Source organism: Lutra lutra, chromosome 17, assembly GCF_902655055.1.
Source record: "Lutra lutra chromosome 17, mLutLut1.2, whole genome shotgun sequence".
NCBI classification, from domain to species: domain Eukaryota; kingdom Metazoa; phylum Chordata; class Mammalia; order Carnivora; family Mustelidae; genus Lutra; species Lutra lutra.
In genome coordinates, this window is record NC_062294.1 from 31,428,516 (window position 1) to 31,441,054 (window position 12,539).

Genomic DNA, 12,539 nt, shown 5'->3' on the forward strand with positions numbered 1-12,539 from the left:
AGTGCCCTGCATCAGTTTGCTGTATTGATTAGGGTAAGGTTTTGCTGCTATAACAAAGAGACCTCAAAATACAAGAGCCATAAAGAACAGAAGAATTGATTTCTCTCTCGTGTACCAGGCCCCATGGGGGCTGTCTGCTGAGGCAGGCGAGCCCTGCTCCATGGATCCCCCTTCCTGCCAAATCATTGCTCCTTTACACCCTCTGTACTGTCATTATCTCAGGGTTAACGCTGGGTTGTTGTCATGATATTCAGGTTCCAGCCAGTGAGAAGAACAGAGTGTAGAGGAAGGATACTCAGTGTTTTAATAACCAGACACATGACTTCCGGGTACATTCCACAAGTGAGAACTTTGTCCCCTGGATAGTCAACTTCAAGGGGGTCTGGAAAATGTGGTTCAGCAGATCAGTGGAAGCCCTACTGCAATTCTGTGCCTAGGGAGGGAGGAGAAGACACATTGGATGGACTTCCAGCAGTCTTCATCACAACCAGCTTCCCCTACCCCAACACATACAGCTTCAGACCCGTGTGCCTCTGGCCATCCCCCACCCCATTGCACAGGGTTACCCAGACTTCAGTTGGATAGTCCTTTTCCCTCACTTGGTCTCTCTCTTCTCCCCTTCCCCACAGGAACATAATCTCCAAGATCCCAAGTTTTTACATCAGCTTTCTCTCTATCCCAAACCTATAGGGCACAAGCAAACCAACAAACACCACATCGGCTCTCCCGCATCCATTTATTATTTTGTCTTCCAAATTGACCCAAAGTTCCTCTCCTCTAACCCTTTCTACTTCACAAAATCTGGAGGTGGCCTTAAAAGAAACAAATTAAATAAACCGAAGCATAATCAGGCTGGCTAAGTAGAAGTTCTGTGTCTTTTTTTTTTTTTTCCTATGTCGCCTTTATAGATGACATTTCTTCTTTGGTCCTTGCGGTTTAATTTGCAGGACTGATATGGACTGTGTGGAAATATCTATTGCTCATCTTCACAATGTCGGCTTCCAAAATCAATGAGAACGCTCTCCTGTGGGAGTCGGCATGTGTAAAGAGTATGGACTTTGGAAGTAGACAGGTCTGGGTTTGACATTCATTTGCTCAGTGGCTATGGCTACATTTCCAATTCAAGTCAACTCAGCCTCAGTTTTCCTATGTTTTAAAATTCCTCTCATGTTGGCATTGAAAGAGTTAACAGAGGTCAAGCGTCTGGCATGTAGTAGAGACCAATAGGACTAGGCACGATTATTATAAAATTAGTGGGATTAGCCCCCTGAGTTCTTGAGCCTCCTTTGCTGTTGACTTGTTAATTCTCATTTAGGTGAATCATTTGGTCCTTCTAGGCCTCAGGCTGCTCTCCTGTAAATCAGGAGACTTGCCTTCCTTAGGAGAGGGTGCTGGAACAAAGAGCTAGTAAGACAATGGACGGGAAGGCACTTAAGGAGAAAAAAAAGCAAGAGATCATAAAAAGCACTCTATTAATAAGAATCACTTCTTACCAGGGTCCTTGGACTGAGATGCTGGCTGTTTTTGTTTCTAACTAAGGGATGGTGTTCTTCCAAATATACACTGGACCCAGTGTGGCCTGTAGAATTCATAGAATATGAAAGATCCTCCAGGCAACTGTTATTATGTCAGTTTAATGCAAAGCTGTGTCACTTGAAGAAATAGGTCAAATAATTTGTTCTATAGATGGGGTCCGACTGGTTTAGTATTTTCAGCCTTTAATATTCCCCAGTGGAAACACTCTCCGTTAAACGAACGTGCTACACAGAGTGGAGGGAAATTAACAGAATGTTGATGATAGCTCCACACTGTTAAAACATATTATAAACTTGTCCTCTGTTTTCCTGTTGGTGACACGATCTTACAGCCAAGTGGGAGTATTACAAACAAGAGTTTGACTCTTCCTCCCCATGATGTGGTTTGTTGTTTGTTATTGCTGTAGTTGGTTTTATATCCTAAGGTTGGCCTTGGCAACTGAATATTGACAAGTCTGCCTGTCTATTTTTTTTTTTTTAATGGGTGATATTTGTTTGTTTTTGGTTCGGGATGATGAAAGTGTTCATCAGAAAATTTGGAAAATGTAGAAAGTTATAAATAAGAGACTTGTTTAAACACCATAACTCCTTTTTAAAAGATTTTATTTATTTATTTGACAGACAGAGATCACAAGTAAGCAGAGAGGCAGGCAGAGAGAGAGGTGGGGGGAAGCAGGCTCCCCACTGAGCAGAGAGACCGATGTGGGGCTCAATCCCAGGACCCTGAGATCATGACCTGAGCCAAAGGCAGAGGCTTAACCCACTGAGCCACCCAGGCGCCCCTGAACACCATAACTCTTAATAAATTAGCTTATTTCTTTCAAAATCTGTGTATTTCCTAACTAAGGATGTGGAATGAAATGGCAGAAGCGGGAAGGAGAGGCATTAAGGGTTTGAGGTTAGAGAAGTATTTTTGGATTCTCATTTTGTGGGGGACAAGGATTGGGGTAGGCATTTGTATGGTTGCTGTGGCCAGTGTAAAGGAAGTAGAAGGATAGAAGCAAACTGTGGTGTGTATGTGTATGTGTGTGTTTGTGTTGGTGGTCCTTCTGTCGTTCATTTTCTAGCCATCAATAAACCTCTGGCCAGGCATGCCCTGGTGCTACTTTACAGCCTCTATAGTGAGGCTGGGTTCCAGGGCTAACCCGTCTTACTCTGTTAGGAGTGAGAACTGCTCCCCAAATCCATTCTGCATGTCTTCTTCCAGGCAGTTTTCATACTCCTACAATTATGTTCATTCTCACATTCTCATTCTTCCACTTCCTCCCTCAGCATGGCCTTCCCATTTGAGCAGTAATGTTAGCAAGACTGACTGGGAGTGTCACTTACAGAGGGTGAGTGCCCAAACTTAAGTGGCCTAACACAACGAAGCCATTCTCTCTCTTTTTTTTTTTTTTTTTTTTTTTTTTTGGTACAAGTCCACCACAGGTTAGCAGGAGGCCTCTGCTCATCATGGTGACTCAGAGATTTAAGCTGACTGAGGCTGCATTGAATATATATATTTCCATGACAAGCAAAGTAAGAATCATGCTCTGGCCCTTTAAGCTCCCTCTGGACCTGACAAGCATATCATCAGGTTACATTTTATTAGCCAAAGGAAGTCATGTGGTCACATCTAATTTCATATGCCCAGGAAGAGAAAGCTAGGATGTTTGTGGAAAGTCCAAATGACACCCTCAATGGGCAATGTGAGTGCTGTGTGTCTTCTAGGGAGTTCCTATCCTGCTTCTTCTAGGTGTGGGCAAATGGTGTACCTTTTGTGAGTTCTGTTGCCATTGGTCCTAAACCCTTGCCAGTGTGATTGTCACCCTGGAAGGTACTAGAGAACAGGGCTTATCTGCTCATTTTCCAAATCAAGCCTCCAGCTCCCGATCTGTCTGAGGCAACGGGCTGTGCCCCGACCAGAATCCATTACTCTTTGGTAGAATTATTCTGGCAAAATATTAATATAAAAAATTTATTCTTTGTTTTTCTTCCATATACAAGCTGTTTTTGGAGTTAAGGCAATCTGCTTTGATTTCACGGCTTCACATTTGAGGGATCAGACATTCATTCCAAACAAAGCATATGTATTGAACACTTACTATGTGGCAGGCATATGTTCTGCACTATTGATGCAGTGACAAAAAGGAAACATTCTTGTTCATACAGAGCTCTTACCATGTTAGGAGAGGCACACACTATGGAAATAATGACAACACGAATATAAAATTCCAACTGTAGTAAAGGGCTGTGAAGGGCATTTTGGCCTGGTCTAATGAGGAGTAATTTTTATTGAGGACCAGTGGTATAGATAGGAAGGGCATTGAAGGCTAAGAACACAGCGTGGGCAAAAGCTTGGTATCAGGAAGAAAAAGGTGGCATTCTGGAATCTGGAAGGGGACTTTGCCGGGTGGACAAAGAGAGAAGAGTGTGGTTGGCTCGGGAGATCTGGTAGGCTAGGTTAAGGATTACTGTTTTCATCTGAAGAGCAGGAAAACTAGGCTTACATTTCAAATCAGGAGCTCTGGAGTCAACATAGAAAATGGAAGGCTGGAGGGTGCATGCTGAGCTCAGGACCAGGACAATTGCATTGCCCGAATAAAACCTGAGCTTAGAGTAGGATGTGGTAGTAGAGATATTCAACAGACTTCTCAAAAACCTTGTTCTGCATGCAACAGGAAATCTCAAGGACATGATACACAGAATGCCTCTCTATCGGCCACTGTATCTTGTGTATGAGCTACCATGTTGTGTGGAGAAATGGACAGTTTTTATATTGATTCTCATTTCAAGGGTAGAAACAGATGGGGTAACAGGGCATACGAGAGTGTCAAGTAGCCAGCTAATAGTGAAGATTGCTTTTTCTCTTGCCCAAACACTCCTGGATATATCAGAAAAGAGGACTGATTGAAGATAGTACTTTAGTCCTGTAAATATTTCTTCTTTGGTGCAGAATTTATTGCATTGTTTATACAGCTCCTGGTAAAGATACAGGAGACTCCTGACCATTGTCCCCACACTTCATGGCCCCACCACTGATGTCATTTGACTGTTTTACCTGGCTTAGTGGAGGAGTTGTAATCGTTCTTTATGATACAGAACTGAGCCCTAAAATTAAACTCTGGGTATAGACATCTGGCCCGTACTCTTAGAGCGGACCATATGTTTAAAATAAAAATGAAAATTTCTGCAAGACTAACGAGTTAGGGTCACAAAATACAGTCAGCAGGGAACCGGATGTCAACTCTTCACTGATGCCCTCCATAAAACCAAAAAATGTGCTTCTAAGCTAGACTTGCCCTCTGTATGTTTTCCTTACTTCCATAGTTCATTATGCAAACTTGTATTAATTTGTTGACAGTATAAGGCAAATCCATGATAAAACCAGAAAACTTCTCCAAAGTAAATATTTGGTGCTACAAAATAGGGGTTTTTTGCACATTAATCCAATAATAAAATACAGTCTGTGGGAGGAATAAGGAGTGTTTGCTAATTTCCTAAATTGCTGTAGGTCCCAGAAGCCTCTAATTGATTTGAGAAATTATTTTGTTTATGAAAAAGTAATATTCCCAGTCAGGAGGCCCAGCTCCTTAATGCTAGGGGCAGCTGCAGAGGCCCCCAGATGCCACATAGCAGTAGGGTGGGGGAAAGGAAAAGGGGATCCAGCTTGGCCCAGTCTGTGTCCTGGATTTTGAAGGCAACTTAGGAGACACAGCTAAGAGGACAGATGTAAGCAGGCTATGAGTAGCTAAAACTCTGCCCAGAGTGTTAACATCTGGAATGACAAGTGGCCTTTCCACTTGAGTCAGGGATTACTGTTCCCATCCATGCCTATGTCACAGCATTTCTAGACCTTGACTTTGCCCTGGCAGCAGCTCAGCGAGCAGGGTGTTCAAAAACAAGGGATGGATGGACACGTGAGCTGAGTGTCAAGGAGAAAAGATGTGCATATACGTTACTAATTACAAGATGGCGGTAAGCTCCCCGTGTGGAGTGCTGGGAAGAAAGACTACTTATGCACCATGTTCATTCTCTCTCCTGGTGACCCAGAGGAAGTGATGGACTCAGGAGGGTGGGGGAATTCAAGGGGAGTTTCTCAGGGAGGGCAACACTTTGACTTTGGAGGCAGGAGTAGGGATTAGCTAAGAGAAAATTTTTATTCATAAATCACTGAACTTAATTGTGTGAGTCAGCTTATAGCAGCAAGTCCATCATAGTTGATGAAGGAGACGGGATTAAACATAGTGGATATGATTTTATAAATATTTATGATGTGCCAGGCCCTGTGCCAAGGGCTTCCCATATGCTGTATCCATTGGATAGTATTAGTCCCTGGTGTGGAGGGAAAAACTATGCTTAGCGAGGTTAAACAATTTTCCTACTCAACATAGCTTGGTGGAAAATCTGAAGCTACAGAGAAGGCGGGCCTGATGCTTTACCCCAAATACTCTCTTGTCACTCAAGCTGACCCCCAAAACATCTGAGGCTGAAGATCAAGATGTTTCATGGCCTTCCCCAACTGAAAAAGTCGTAAAACCTCAGTAACATAAAAACAAAATTAACACTGGAGACTGGGAAGTGTGTGACCCGTGGCGATTGCCTCCTCAAAATGGCCATGGGGATGCAGAAGCTCCATGATCCTACAATGTTGTGTTCTGTAGCGCCTGGATCCCCAGCGGTGGTTTGGAAACTCCTGATTGAGGAAGTTCCAAGGGGCCCATTTAGAATTAGTTGAGAGTATATTTAGGGCAGGTTTCACTTTTGCTAATGGCATATATTTCCTCCCATCTTGTGACTTCCCGCCTAGCTGTATGTAGCACACCACTTCAGTGGGCACCGCAGTGGGGGGAATCCATTAACTTGCATGACTGGTATCATGCCGGCACAGGCAAAATAGACCTTGGCTTTCTTTAAGAGCTCTAAGAGATTCAAAGAGCCCAGATTTGAAATGTAGACAAATGAAATTCAGCCTGTCTAGCTCTGATGGGGACTCTGGGTCACTCTTCTTTCTAATTCCCAGGGGTCTCCTTCTCAGAAAGGATTTTTAGTTAAGTGTTTCCTTGGCCTTGCTGGTACCCCCACGTATCAGAAGAAAATTGGCTGTAAGAAAAATTGAGGTTTGACAATAGAAGGCCAGATGCCACACCTTGGAAATAAATTTTTTTTAAAAAAGCATGCAATGCAGGCAGCTGCACCATATAAACTCGGGTTTTTATATCACAGTGTCAGGTTCTTTGTATCCTCATTTGATTCCAACATCTGTTCATCCCTGTCCATTCCTCCCATATATTAGTGATAATTACATACACAGGAGCTTGTTTATGGGCCCGAGAAACTGACCCAACAACATTACTTTGGTTGCTGGTTGTGTACTCTGATATATGGTGCTGGGTTTTTGTCTTTCTTTCTTTCTTGAGATTAAGCTTTGGCTGATTTACTGTAGAGCACATGACAGATTTGTTTGCCACTTTCCTAAGTAGAGAAGTGCCTCTTCACTTTCTTTTATTCCTTGTTCCCCAAAATCCACTATCTCCGGGCAGTACTTTTGACCAGCTCCTTCTTTTTCATGTTCTATCAAAATGTTATTCAGTTTTACTCTCTTCCCAGTTCACCCAGCTAAAAGAGACCTTCCTTTCTTTTCTCCAAATGTCCACTGAATTTCCTGCTTGCAATGGATAGTGACTGCTTAGCTACTTTTTTTTTTCTTGAATTGTGTTTGTTTGTGTAAGTCATTACTTCTTGGTGAATTTCAAGTCAAAAAGTGTGATTGAATGTCTCCTGTTAAAGCTAGCACAGATTTCCATGAATACTAAGTATTTTGTTTAAAAAGACTTATTTATTCATTTGAGAGAAAGAGAGAGTGTGTGCACACACATTGGGGGGAAATGGGTGGAAGGAGAGGGAGAGAGAATCTTAAGCAGACTTCACACTGAGTGCAAAGCCTGACATGGGGCTCGATCTCATGACCCTGAGATCACACCCTGAGATCATGTTCTGAGCTGATACCAAGAGTCAGATGCTTAACCGACTGTGCCACCCAGGCACCCTGAATAGTAGGTATTTAAAAATTGTCTTTGACGGACACCTGGATGGTTCAGTCAGTTAAATATCTACCTTTGGCTCAGGTCATTATCCTGGAGTCTAGGATCAAGCCCTGCCTTGGCGTCCCTGCTCAGCGGGGCATCTGCTCCTCCCTCTGCTCCTCAGCCAGCTTTCCTGCACTCTCTCACTCTCTCAAATAAATAAACAAAATCTTTTAAAAAATAGTCTTTGAATAAATTAAAATGGGCATGTGTTCTAATAACAGATTTTAAAAGAAAAATTAAGAAAGATGAACAAATACCAGTTTATGGTTGAACATAGTTAGGAGATATATTTCCAAGCCCAGGTTGAAAAAATTTTCTAAACTTGAATATTTAAAACTCAGACAATTTCACATAAAGCTCTACATTTCTGGCTTCCACTGGAAAGTCTGAAGATAGATAATGTACCACAATTCCCTATTTAGAGAGGGTATGCCGTTTGCACTTTCTTACCTGGCACACTTCCCCCATTTATTTTACCTGCCTAATCTCTGTAGAAATTTGAGTTTGTAATTCTTGCACTAAGATTATAGGTTTCTATGATATCTGATTATTATTATAACCAACTTCCTACGAGCTTGTATCACACTAACCCACCTGCTGAGAACAATTAGAAAAACTGGATAAATGTTTGAGGAATTCATCTGAAGGCACTGGAGCGCTAGTGAGGCAACCAGAATTTAAAGAATTGTGGTCTTGGAGAAAAGGGACATGTGCAGAATTAAACCTGTATCCATGACACATGCTGATACATAAGCAATGAGGCATCCCAGAATTTATATCTTAAGTAGAAAATACCACCCACAAGAAGAATCTGAGCAAAATTTTTTACTTAGAAAGATAAAGACTGGAATTTAGAGTTTCCAGGGTAAACAGGTTATGAGAAAGCAACATTCTAGAGCAGAAAGTGACAAGAAATCTACTCAATATCACACATGACTTTTTTAGTCAAGGAATTTGACAGTTTGTAAGCAAGAGCCTAGAGGCCAGGACACTGGGCAGACTTGACAACCTCATGGTGCTAGGGAGACAGAATTGAGTTTAGAGCTATCCAGGAAGAGAAGGGCTTTTGGCAAGCATGCCTGGCTTTCAGTGGGCACCACTGAATGTCCCCTCCTGGGGAAAAAGACAAATTACACATAGTCTCAGTTTCAAACACGCATCATTCCATGATACGCCTCCCTAACTGCCTGGTATAGGTAAGGTCACCTGGAGCCTCTGTAGATTTCATATGCAATTCTCAGTAAAATGGCACCAGAGTACAAGGATGTAGGACTAAATAAGTGAAAGCTGAAAGAAAAAGAAAGCTGTCAATAAAACAAATCCATAGGTAACTCAGATACTGGTGTATTAAGATAAAGATTTAGAATGACTGGGACTAATATGTCCATTAAAGTAGACAAGAAGATGAACAATATCATCAGAAAAATAGAACCTACACAAAGAATCAAATGACAATTATGTTACTGAAAAATAATCTAATTTAAGAACTGTGTATAGGTTGAGTGGCATATAAAACAAGCTGCAAAAAGAATTAGTGAAATGAAGGACGTGTCAGAAGATGTTTGGAGTGAAGCATGGAGCACAATGAAAATGGGTAATGCACACAAATATCTAACACATTTGGAATTGGAGCTTTAGTAGATACAATAAAAAAATGGAATAAAATCAATACGTGAAAAGATAATGATGAAAAATTTTCCCAATCTGAAGAAAGCACCATGCTACAGATGATTTAAACTCTATGAACTCAAGCAGCTGCAAATAAAAAATAAAAACAGCATGTACCTAGGTGCACAGAAACAAAACCACTAAAAACTCAAACCAAAAGGAAATGTAAAGACAGCCATTTGGGAGGGGGATGGTGGGAGTGTGAGGACAAAAAAAAAAAAAAAAAACACATTGTGGGCAAAGAAATAAGACTGAAAGCAATTTTGCAACAAAATAATCGAAGTCAGAACACAAAGGAAGATATTTTTAAAGTTCCAAAAGGAAAGACCGTCAACTCAGAATTATATATCAAGAAAAAATATTCTCCAAAAAAGACAAACAAACAAACAAAATCTAAAATAATTAGCCAGTAGCAGAATTGTAATAAAAGAAATGATAAGGTTGTGGCTTCAGATGGAAACAGAAAGATGCTGAGTGAAATAAGTCAAGCAGAAAGAGTCAATTAGCATATGGTTTCACTGATTTGTGGAGCATAACAAATAGCATGGAGGACAAGGGGAGTTAGAGAGGAGAAAGGAGTTGAGGGAAATTGGAAGGGGAGATGAACCATGAGAGACTATGGACTCTGAAAAACAATCTGAGGGGCGGGGGGTGGGAAGTTGGGGGAACCAGGTGGTGGGTATAGGAGAGGGCACGGATTGCATGGAGCACTGGGTGTGGTGCAAAAACAATGAATACTGTTACGCTGAAAAAAAATTTAAAAAATTAAAAAAAAAAGAAACAGAAAGATGAATGAAGGCATGAAGAACAGAAAGGATATAAATAGGTGGGCAACCTAAATTAATATCAGTGTTTTGTGGGATATAAATATAGGTAGAATTTTAAATGCCTAATGATTATACAAGAGTTATGAGATAGGAGATGTAATTAAAGTTTTCTAAGATCTTTGTGTTAAACACAAAGTTGGTAAAAATCCTGAATTTTATTGTGTCTATCAAATCAAGAATCCATATTGTCATATCCAGTTTAACTACTGAAAGAACAAGGAAATTACATATAACCAACAATTAATAGAGTGACAAATGGAATAGCCTAAACTATTTATCCAAAAAGAAACAAGAAAGAAGATAAAGGAACATAAAACCTGTAGAACAAATAGAAAACAAAAGAACTGAGATGGTAGATATAAACACACATGTCAGTAATTACATCTAATATATTCAGGCTAAATGTCCCAGTTAAAAGACAAAGATTGTTAGACTGAATAAAACTTCAAAACCTAATTATATGCAGCTTACAAGACAAAACTTTAATGTAAGGGTATAGATAGGGTGAAACTATATACCATTAAAGACATACTATTCAACCACCAACTAAAAGAAAGCTGGTGTATCTAGGCAGATTATCAGAAAAGTTGATTTTATGCAAAAGTAAGTAATAAAGAGGGATATTTCACAATATTAAATGATGTAATACATCAGGAAAAAAGAATAATTTTAAATTTGTATGTACCTAAAACAGAGCCTTAGAGTATACAAAGCAAATATCAACAGAATTAAAAAGAAGAAATCCTAAAACACATAAGCAGAGTTGGAGATATTAATGTACTTTTATCAATCATTGAAAGATGAATGTTTAAGAAATTATAACATGAGCCACCCAAACTACATGACATTACAGAATATTGCACCCACAACTATAACACTGCAAGATACATATTCTTTCTTAAGTAAATATGGAATACTTACCTATTGGGGGCTGTAAGGCAAATATCAATGAATTTCAAAATTGAAAAAACCACAGTACAATTAACCTAGATATTAATTTTTTAATTATTAGAAAATCCTCAAACATTTGGCATTAAAGAGTGCATTTATAAATAACAGGCATCAAAGAAAACATCAGAATAGAAATTAGAAAATACTTTGAGCTTAAGAAAAGTACAATATAGTAAACATTTTGGAATGCAGCTACAACCATGTTTAGTGTGAGATTGATGGCCTTATAGGCACTTGTTAAAAAAGATAGATTGAAAATAAATGTATCCATGTCAAGAAGTTGTGGGGGGGGGGAGCAAATTATAGTCAAAATAAGAATGATAGAACTAGCAAATGGCAGAAATTAATGAAAAAAAAGAGAATCAACAAATCAAAAAAAATTTTTCTTTGAAAAGATCAATATAATGGTAAAACTTGACAAGAATGGAGATGATCAAGAAAAGAAAGTATGCAGGAAAAGATGATCCAACAGACTTGGGTTGCCCAAACTCTGCGCATTTGTAAGAAAGGCCTGCATTCAGTACAGGCTCTTAGCCAGCTCCTGGGAGATGAGCTCTGAGAAGAATATTCTAGAATATTCTGCCTGATAAGAGTGTTACAGGTCTGAGCCCTTGGGCCATGCAGTACCAGTCTGATCAGATCATTTATACTGCCAATGTAATTTATGGTGAGCACCTGCTTTTCGGACAGGGAGCAGGAGTATGACTGAGGAGCTGAAGTTAGTCTCACACGTGCCTCATGCCTATATGAGTGATGCCCAATAAAAACCCTGGACCCGAAGGCGCATGTGAGCATCTCCAGTGGATAACACTTTGCACATATTGTCGCACATTATTGCTGGGAAAATCAAATGCATCTGTGTGACTCCACGGGGCAAGAACAGTGGGAAACTTGCACCTGGTTTCTCTTGGACTTGTCCTCATGTGCCTTTTCCTTTGGCTTATTTTGATCTGTATCCTTTCACTATAATAAACTGCAACCATGAATATAACAACTTTACTGAGTCCTGCGAGCCCTACCAGGAAATTATGGATACTGAGGGTGGTCTTGGGGACCCACAACAACAACAACAACAACACACACACACAGGTCACAAATTACTGACAGTAGGAATAAAAAGATAGTAAGAAATTACTCTGACAATTTAAAATAGCCTGCATTTAGGGACACCTGGGTGGCTCAGTTGGTTGGACGACTGCCTTCGGCTCAGGTCATGATCCCGGAGTTCCGGGATCGAGTCCCGCATCGGGCTCCCAGCTCCATGGGGAGTCTGCTTCTCCCTCTGACCTTCTCACTCATGCTCTCTCTCACTGTCTCTCTCTCAAAAAAAAAAAAAAAAATCTTTAAAATAGCCTGCATTTAAACTAATAGCATTTAAAAACTTGGAGAGAATCAGCAAACTAATACAAAACACAACTGAAAAATTACAAATAAAGCAGAATATATGATAAACCGTATATCTACTAAAGAAACAATATGAATAATCAAAA